The 11,004-nt window shown below is 35.3% G+C and overlaps 1 long non-coding RNA gene across 1 annotated transcript; it reads right to left on the bottom strand.

The window, feature by feature from the left end:
* Positions 1 to 5,130: 5,130 nt before the first annotated feature.
* LOC143900931 (uncharacterized) lies at positions 5,131 to 10,445 on the bottom strand. Its single transcript, XR_013257915.1, has 3 exons — positions 9,953 to 10,445; positions 5,610 to 6,859; positions 5,131 to 5,398 (listed from the first exon to the last, which is right to left on the bottom strand). It is a non-coding gene; the product is annotated as an uncharacterized LOC143900931 (long non-coding RNA).
* Positions 10,446 to 11,004: the final 559 nt, after the last annotated feature.

Raw genomic sequence — 11,004 nt, 5'->3', positions numbered from 1 at the left:
TTGCCTCGCGCGCATAGGCGAGCGGGCGAGCGAGCGAGCGAGCGAGCGAGCGGACGCGCGCGCTCACTCGCGCCGCGTGCCATGTCTCACGAATCGTCGAGCGGCAAGCGATAAGCGGCGTGACTTTTTCGCGGCATTGATTAACGTGTTCGAGTGCTTTTATATACGTGAAATCGAGGAGAAGAAAGCGCGACTTGTGCTTCGCTGTTCCGCGAATTGCGCTTGCGACGTGACGAACATGAGTGATAAAACGGTTAGAAAAATTTATTGCTTATCGCGCTCGTATATATATAGGTGTCTTCAATCACTCTATAGGTACCTGGTTTTTTTATAGACGAAAAAAATGATATTGCATTAACAATATTAGATTTAATTGGAAATAATCTTGTTAATTTAATATTAACAATATTAATATGAAATAAATACTTGTTTTATTAAAACAAGAGCATGACTAAATGAACAAGATTGTTTCCAATTAAATTAATGCTGTTAATACAAAATCTCCGGTGTAGCAAGCTAATTTTATTTTATTATTGTTATTTATCGTTATTTTAACATCGAAATGTCGTTAAAATGATGACACTTAAATGATGTCAGCTTGCTATCTGGAATTATTATTTTTTCGTATGTAAACCTTTATCACGTTGGATAAGAGAAATAATAAGTTCCATTCCTAAAATTTTGATCGCAAATTAAGGTGGGCGTGCGGGTGGCCGCATAGATACTGCATTTACTAAAATCGTATCTTCCGGTGTCAATTTTAGCGTTAAAGTAAAAGAATGTTATAAATAGCTTTACTCGCGTGTCGATGACACTTTACTTAATAAAGCATTGCGGAAGCTCTCAAGCTATCCGCAGAAGAGCACAGCCGTAATTTACCATTACCGGCATTACCTCGCAACTACAATTTAGAATAATTCAGATGCGGTAAAATCGAATGCTTTTCAATACCGAGCACCTTGGTGAACAATGTGGGCGTTTACAATTTGCATATGAAGTTGACTTATTCTAACATTAATTTTCATAACACCTCAAGGTAACGATCGACGGGAAATCTCAACTATCTAATGACGCGGAGAAACGCTTATGAAAAGAATAAGCGGGGTGACAACTTATGAAATAATGTATGGATAAACACAGCTTGAAATTGCAGATATTTGACCAATAATATTGGTCAGCGTATATATAAATTATTATTATTTTTTTTTTTTTTTATAAAAAAAGATACATAGGATGAATCTTGGTCTCGTGAAACAATTAATATCCAGCTCCAATATATAAATTAGGTTTTTGTTTATTATGAAAAAAACAAAAGCCTCGTTTCTTCCGGTACGGCCATAAATATAAAGATACAGCAGGTAGGTATACAAGCATATTTAGCAATATTTAACAATCATCATCACGTTATAAATCGCAGCACAAATATAAATTAATCGAATTGACAGCATGACAGAACTGACAGAGTCATCTGTAGGATGGTTCAAGACCTTGGTTGTGCGCCGACAAGATCTCTCGCGTATAGATGGCGCTAGTAGTCCGTGTCGGTGTCGGTCGGTGTCGGCTATTTCGAACGTTACGAATATATCGCGCGTTTATCCGTATTTTATTTCTACCGCATATGTTTCGACGATTTCACATTATTCTCTACGTCGAAAACATCCCGGACATTAAGAAAGTTGTCCCAATTGATTATATCGACTATATTTATTCGAATAACATTCTAGATTTATTTTTAATCGCGCGACCGAAATTCGCGCCACATCGACAGATTTTGCGGAATCGCCGGTCAGTTGCGAACTTCGCAATGCGAAGTGCAAGTGCGTCGGGACATGAACGTGAAAACGCGCGTTCGAGTCGGGGTCCGGGCGTTTCTCGCGGTTATCGCCGTGCACAAATGTATATCTCGCGCGGAAGGAACAATCGCGGGAGTATCTCTCGCGGTGTATATCGGACATTTGTCGTGACGCAGCGAACACCGTCGGCAATCGCGGCGCGCGTCAACGTGTCGCGATATCCTTCGCTTTCCGAACCTCATCGTTTCCGCGTTTTCGCCATATGTTGCTCCTCGATGGGATTTTGGATTCGATGCAGCTAATTGCGAAATCGCGTCGCGTCGGATAGCGTCGTTAGTCGTTTTACCGCATCGTTCCGTATTTCTGGGTGTGATCGGTTGACCCGCAAAACTGTACCCACTGGTGGAAGGAACAATCGCGAGTGTTTCTCGCGGCACGGTCGCTTGTGTGCCATGCGTATTGCGATTTTGGCATCGACGCACCGACGACGTGCGATCTCGGATCTGTCTATTATATACCTGGAATCAATCGAGAGCGTATTCTTGCTGTCTTACCAGAGTGCAATGAAAACGTGTGGCCGTCATCAAGGCACGTATATTTCGTTGCTTCCTATATATAATGTTACATATATGCTTTTCACACTTTTATTATATTTTCTTTTTAAGACGCGCCTAATTTTTTTTTTCCATGATTTTAAATGGTACGTTGTATATTTTTGATCGTTCTATAATTTATTAGTATTTGAGAATAATATGCATAAAGAATTGCTTAACATTTTCTAAAAAAGGAGAAACAAAAAAAAAAAAAAAAAATTTAAAACACAAAAGAAGCACATTAAAATTATTGTGACGTGAGTTTAATTTTTTTTATACTGTAAAAATTACTTTAGGCGCTGATCGTATTCCCGGGTTAATTAATATTTGAATATAATGATAGGGAATATCGCCATTTTTCGATTTCGTGCCGTTTTGGGTGTCGACAAAAATGCTATTGGAAGTCGTAACTATATAATATCAAAAGTTTTAATTAAAACACAATTGTTCTTATTTTCCGAAAGTCCTAGATTAATATTAGAATTATTAGAAGCAATTATTTTGAAGCTGTAACAATTTTCCATTTTTAATGATGTAATTAAAGAGAAGATTATTTATTATACAAAGAATCAATTTTCTCTTGTAATATTTAGTTTTTTGAATCGAGCATATGTGCTCGTTATTACTACATTATCGACAATCGAGTCGAAGAAATTTTATTTATCCAACACTGAATTTTCAACGATATTTCGCCGATGTCGCGAGATAACTACGGTAGATAAACTGGAAGAAAATTTTAATAAATTATTGGAAATATATATAGTTAATAATGGTAATACAACAATGTTATTTGAAACTTTTAAGCTCAATAATTCTGTCTAATAATTAATATTTCAAAATGTGAAGGTAAGTTTTAAAAAAAGTGCGCAAATATTCATTAATATATATATATATATATATAGCGTTAAAAATATTAAAATGTGGTACTTTTTACAATTATTAACATCTTATCATCATGATGAAGAGCAATAAATATATTCGACATGTATTATGGTAACAAAATTCAGAGATTTATTCTGTTATCGATTAAAGATAAATGAAGGTAATTGTTAATATATACATATTTAGTACTTTCAATATTCGAGATATTTTTTAAACCAAACATAATCCAACATCTTTTTTCGAGTAGTCTATACATTTTCATTATAAGAAGCATTTATCCATGTAGATTATATATCTATATAATGATTATATATAATCATATATAAATTTTAAATTCGGATTATCCAATAGATGGTATTCGATAGGATTCGTTTCTTATATTAAAAATTTGACGAACAGTGGTATAAAAACGGTATCAAGAGACACGGCACTGTCTTACGTCAAGCAGTGCCAAGTTATAATTTTGACAAAAAAACTTAAATTCGAAAAGTGCTTTGATGACAAAGTTAAAATATATCATATTGTTTTCTATGACGATCGTCATGGATTAATTATATATTGCCATAATACAACACAAAATATTGCAATAGTTTGATTGTAATGTTACTCAGACTCAGTTAATTCTCTAATCCGTAGGATAAGGACGATTATTCAGAACCAACGACACCTAATATAATTTTTATCGTTACGTCTCGTTCTCTTTTTGCAAGAATAATTCCCAATGCAAATCTCAAAATATCGTATAATACGGACTCTGCATCATTATCAGCTATATCGAATCAACAGTTCGGAAAGTGAATTTTTAAAATCTTTTTTGTATGGTTGCTCTGTCTAATGATACGTCTAATTGTATACGGAATTTGAGAAAAAAATTAGTCGGAACCTGTTTTACATAGAAAAAATTCGGGATCCTTTATTACTGTCACTAATAATAAATAACAAGTCATAAACTAATACATAAAAAACTTTGTATTCCGTATATAAAAAAATTTACTTGCTTACATTGTAGAAAATATATGACTAACAGGCATATAAAAATGTAACTGGTTAAAAATGATTAAAATGAGCAATCAAATAAATTCATATGCAATATTCTACATACGCGAAATTATATTATCATCTTATTTTAATTATATTATTTAGAATAATATTAAAGGAAAGAAATTTATCGTACCATTAGAAATCCCAGGATTAACTTTAGCCCAAGGCTCAGCTTTATAGTCCAAGGTTCTCCATTATAATAGCCAAAATATTAACTGCGACCAAGATCGCAATTAAGCGAATAATAAAATTACAACTTTCATGTTCGCTTTCTCGTAGTAATGTAAAATAAAATGTATTACGTCTCGCTACTGACTATTTTGCGACTGACATACTTGAATTCGTGCTTGTATCTATATACATTGGCGATAAAGTATATCAAGAACATAAAGTAGAGAACATACAAATGTTTGAATCGTGTAATGTTTGCTTTTAATACATCTGCTATACGATGTGTAAAACATTAAATATTGTGATTTTACATATTTATATATTGTGTAACGATAGTAATAAAAATTGTGATGATTATCTTTACGTGCGCATTATACTTTTCAAACTATGACGTATCTCACGATGCTTGATATATTTCGTCGTAATTGAAAAAATAAAAAGTTATAATACTTTAAAATTCGGTTGATTAGACTCCTAGCTTTATATGCGATCAAAGGTCCATACCTAATATATAACGCTATTACAATGAGATATTTCTTGTTGATTACCTATATTTTATTTACTCACATCTAGATTTAATAAAGATTTTAAATACGAGAAAAGAGAGAGAGAGAGAGAGAGAGGGAGAGAAAGTGATTGATAGGAAGAAATTACTTTTTCTGACGTTATTTATCTATTAAAATGATAGTATACATAGAATATTTATGTGATTCATATTAGTTACAAAAGCATACTGCATTTCTGATGGGCGATGATCGCCAAATTTTATTAAAGTGATCTCTTCTACGCGCAATGCATATTACTGAATGGTTTGAGGTCACATCAAAAGATTGGATACCAGAAACAAAATAATTATCGTTTTCGTTGCCAATATGACACCTCCGGGAAAGAATATCCTGCGACATTGTTTGCATTATTCTATAATCAAAGAAAAACAAATATATATTTTGTCATTATAATCGGTTTACTTTAATTTGTGCAACAGAGTAATTAAAAATTATTTATCTCAAACAGTTTTACTTCTATACAGTATGCAAAGTAGGATATATTTCTCTCTCAGAATAAGAAATAATTTAAGAAAATAATAAATATGTGTTTGTTACTCCAAAAAGATTGTTGGAATATTTACCTTGTGCAAGGGAGAAAGTTGTATTTTAAGTAATTGAAATCTTTCTGCATCCTCCGTTACGAACAGGTCTATAGCCCACCGGACAGTTCACCTGTGCCCGGTTTCTTACAGGGAAAGTCAGTGGCCGTCCCTCGCACGCAAATACTAACATTATCGACGCAAGAATTAGTAGAATCAAACGGGCGGGTGCCATTATTGCAGACGATCTTCAATCTCCCGATCACTTTCTCGAATTTCAAATTAAATATAGACGAAATTAGACGGATTGGCGTCAGGTTTCTATCCTTCTTCTTCGGCGTACGCTTGCAACATCCAAATGCTAATAACTGGGACTGGGCTCGTATAACACTAGTTACGTGTACTTATATACAACTTAGGCCTAACAGTGCGGTTTCCTGTCTCCTTTCCGTTTCGTCATCATTAATTAGTGGTCGAAATCACATCCTGATTGCCTACGCACGAGCGTTTGCTCGTAACTTCCGCAACGCGATAAATTGTGTGCGTCGTGCACATTCGGGTTTAATTCGCACATTGCCAATAAATCTCGTTTCATGACTCAGCTCAGGAAATACACGGGCGATAGAAGAAAAAACATATACAAATATATTTAAAATGCTTTATTTATTTTTTTATACATATATATAAGAATATTTTAATTATTCATCTTATATGCTTTACGTATTATTTATTTAAAATTAAATTATATGAATTATTGTGTAGTATTATTCGTACATTTATCATTATATTATAGATATGTATAATATTATTTGTACATATCTAATTAGTAATCTTGAATATACTTTTGTGCGTATATGTGTTCAGTAGGAGAAACAATTAGTGTGGCTTGTTTTATGGACAATAAAATACTCTATTCATTTTTTAGTATAAATTTAATACTCTGTAATATACTCCCACTTCAGTTTTATTTGTTGTGCGCCTAATATAAAATCATAGTCTGTTTTTTTTGTTTCTGGAGATAAATATGCGCAGCAAAATTTAGTTAGTGGTCTTTACATCTTAATTAATTGCATTTCGAATGAAATCCACTATTGCCAATATGATTTGGTGAATTGCAGATCTTACATATATAATTAATTAGGTACATCTAACGTAGATCCATGGTTCCCATTAATTATTCCCGACGATCAGAATAATAGTCTTGTTTACTTTTAATCCTGTTAAGCTTCTTGTTTTCTTCCGGGGACGTCATCTTTCAAAAAACAGGAATGGTTCAATTATCTATAAAGATTCTGTAACAAAAAACCAAGATCGTGTCAGTTGTCGGTTCGACTCTGTCAATCTACCTGTTTCATGCAGGTAGATTTACATACTGGTTTTACACATCGCTCTATGGTCGGAAGTAAGAACTATGCAGTGTACACGGAAATAGAGAATGGCCGCTATAAATAAATGGCCGCTATAAATGCAATTTATTGCATATTTAAGTTTGACGCGGGTATAAAAGAGATCGATATGAGGTGACGATTGTGTGCGCATCTGATGGAGTAGGCTACTGAAATAGTTGATGAGTTGTAGCTACTTCCGGCAAAGAGAATCAACTTTAAAGCGTTATACTTCATCGGAATTATAAGTTTGCGTCACGTCACAATCAACGAGACATAAACGCGAACGTGCTTGACGTCATCAGTGCATCGTATAGGAATCAATTTATGCATGGTAGGAATTATTGACGGACGCGTATATAACATAAAAAAGATGATTGGATAATGTATAGGTATATATTTTAACATGTAAATAACACATTTATTGTTTGTTATATAATATATAACATTATTTATAAAAATATTATTCCTATCATTATTTAATTATTGTACGGATTAGCAATAAGTCTGCGTTTAATTAATGTTGAGATTTTAATAATAGAAACAATATCGCTTGTGTGTTGCGCGCAAACAAGGCAATGCAATTATAAATTTTTTTTTTAGCTTGTGAAGAGTTTCTGGTTTTATTCTTACCTAAAAGACGCTTCGACAACGATTTCCAACTTTGACCTTGTCCGGTGGACATTGTATAGGAACATTAATTATTGATCCAGCTTCGACTTTGTAGCTATCGAAACGCAGGAAACGTTTTTCCTCCCGCGAAACACTCGCGTCGGTCGCGCGCGTGCTTCGCGTCGACAGGATGAAAAATAACGCTATCGCGCACGTTATAGCTAATAAAAGCCTCATAGTTGCGTATGACTGTAGCACACAACGCGCAATCAACGACTGAAGCCTGTCCAGAACTCGTCTCTCAAGCAATTTATCCTGCGATCGCGTCGCGCGATTTTCAATCTGACGGAATTAATTTCAAGATTCGCGCGATGATTGCCGCGCATAAATTTTCTTCCTGATATTAATCACCTTCTCGAGATTTCAAACGTATGTATCACTCGACGAGAAGTAACGCGCAATAGGTAATTAAGCGTAATCTTGACACATTTCAAGGAGGCTTCGAGGGATTATATATCGATGTAGAGATTTTGCCGATGATATAGAAAGTTATCCTCGAATAAAATATGACACAGTCACAGTGCGATTAACGACACTTTGTCGCGTACTACTGTTGCGTGCCTCGGAAACACGTGTCCCCAGAATTATTATCAGCGTTTCAGCCCATGACAAAGTTCGTTAGTCACGACCCGAAGCGTCTCGTTTTGAATTTCATCGTGCGAGCGATGCGTGATTGCGTCGGATAACGCTAGTCAGCGACACGAAACTCAGATTCGGCACGTCCGGCCGATTCGGATCTCACATTTTCCACAAGAAAATCGTATCGCGATGCTCGCCAGGCCAGCGAGCGCGATTGAGCCGCCGAGGAACTGTGGCGACGATTGATTTCTATCCGCCTGCACCGCCGACGCCGCCGTCGCCGCCTTCTCCTCGAAACGAACGCAAACAAACCACTCGGAAACGGACGAGCGGGCTAATTAAAATCGACCTTGTACGCTTAAACCGGCTTAAAAGGCTGCTTTATCTGCGCGACGCGGAATATTGCTAAAGACGAGACAGTCGGCAGTTTTATCAGTCCGTCGTGTCCGGGATTTTTCATCGATTCGAGATTACGATACCGAGAAATCTTGAAACTTGAACTTTACTTAGACGATTCATCGATATGACATTGACCCGCTAAAGAAAGGTGCAAAGTTTAATTGCCCGCTTGTTGAACAATTGAGTTGAACAATTCGAAAATGATAATATACGGCACGTGTACGTATAGGAGGGGTAATAGGATATGATACGCAAAATAATGCATTAATTTCTATCAAATTATTAATTTTTGAAAGAGATCTATTAAACAGAATAATAAATTTTTATTTTGTTAGTGAATAGAATAACAATTAAAGAAATTTAAACCGACCGTAACTGGCAATATATAACGTCTTTACCGATATGAACATTGAAAAACTGTGAGCCAACTTGGTTTGTCGGATTCACACAGCACTTTTTTCAGATCAATATCGAGACATTATTAATTTTGACGATGGTTTTGGTCAGTTGATGTAATTTCTAAATTAAAATCTTAGATCTATTAAGCCAAAGTTTGTTTTGCTTCATCTATGAGCATTTCTCGATAATCCTCGCTGGCACTATCGATGATAGCGAGCCATCTTTGTTGCCGAGCACGATTATCGCACGTGATAATACACTACTTTTACGCTTAAATTTGTTTTTCTCGAGAAATAATTAATTTAAAAATATGTTGTATATTCTTTACTTGTTCTTTCACAAGAAATCGCGTCAGCACTACGATTTATCTAGTTAATGGATAGCGGAAAAATAAATATTTAGAAACTGATAAAGAAAAAATAAGTATGAGATTATACGACCGTGTAAGATATATATATATACAATCAAACAAAGGGAAAACCCCGTAATCGGTCAGGACTGGATCTCGCTTGTCCGAATAATATATTAATTCTTGAGCGACTTTTTACGTATGTACAATTCTTTTGCCCTGGCAGACCACGCGCCGTTCCTTTATATTATCAGTATCCTATCCTATATATATGTCCCGTATTTTTCGCATATTCGTTTATTCCGAATTTTTTGTGTATATTTTAATATATTTAAATTGATATCAATTTAATTGTGTGATTATATCGTTCTGGCTTTGGTTGAGACTGCGTTATGTCCGAAAGTAACGGCACGTGGTTTGCCAGGGCAAAAGAATTGTACGTAAAAAGTTACTCAATAATTAATATATATTATTCGGACAAGCAAAATCCAGTCCTGACCAATTACGGCGTTTTTCCCTTTGTTTGAAGAAAAAAAATTGAATCTATATGATATCACAAATTAAAAATAAAAAATTGTGACAATATTATATTTAAAATGTACCTTGTTTATATCATTTTGTTTCACCATATTGTTCTACACTTGCCACGCCGATCGACTTGCTGACCCGGTTGACAGAGGACTTTATTTCTTCGTGGAACGAATATTATTCTGCCTTGTACCGTGACCTCTGGGGATACCGTCGATATAGCGCCGTCACTCCCATTTAGAACTTTTGATGTATCATTTTGCGGCCGTATCAGTTTGTCGATGGACGTCGCCACGTTCGAGAAAGACCAACATTCGGCGAGGCTCGCGGAGAGGATCACGAGCGCGAGAATCGTGTAGAATGCGCGCATTCTTCTTAACTAACCGGGCAACTAATAACTCGCACGGTGTTTAAGCTGACTTAAACACTGACGGTCACAGCCCGATAACCCGATGACACCGAATGACGATTTCAAGCGTGTTTCTCTTTCGCCGTTCAGAATAGCCTTTGAGTCAGTATATTTAACTCGAATGTTTGACGCATCGTATAACTGCACGGTGATTTTGTCGCGAAACTCCGTGTCAGGCGAGCGTCAGGAATCGCAATTTGAATAGAAATTGCGCGTGCCGATGATGATTGAAAAATATGCGCTTGCTTTTCTATTTTGAGCAGAGTTCGCGCGCATTCTGTTTTGTCTGCGAGTGTTTCGATAACCTTCGGTGACTACTTTTTATAGTAATAGAATCATCTCTATAGAGTTTAATAGAAATATCTTATGTAACGATTGCCAGGTTTGTTTTTTAAACTTGTGTTTTTCTCACAATTTTATAATACATACTTACAGAAAGCTTGTTTCAGCAAAAGTCTATTTGCGATGATATAAATGTTGCAATACGCGAACATAAAACACAAATAAAGCACAAATGGAAATTATTTTTTTAATATTCAAATGGCTCCGCGGATTAAAATTTAGTATAAAAAATAGGGCAAGGAAAGCCGTAACAGGATGTTCGTGTTTTAATTATTTTTAATAGACAATTAAGTATTATTCCAACCATATAGTAAACTGCGCGTCGACAAATCGTCAGACTTGAAACACAATTCTGGTTGAAGTAGTAAAATCCTT

The sequence above is a fragment of the Temnothorax americanus genome, unplaced genomic scaffold (assembly GCF_048541705.1).
Source record: "Temnothorax americanus isolate GAGA-0224 unplaced genomic scaffold, ASM4854170v1 Scaffold31, whole genome shotgun sequence".
In the NCBI taxonomy this organism is placed as follows: domain Eukaryota; kingdom Metazoa; phylum Arthropoda; class Insecta; order Hymenoptera; family Formicidae; genus Temnothorax; species Temnothorax americanus.
The sequence above is the reverse complement of the archived record's forward strand: the minus strand, read 5'-3'. Positions and strand labels throughout refer to the sequence as shown.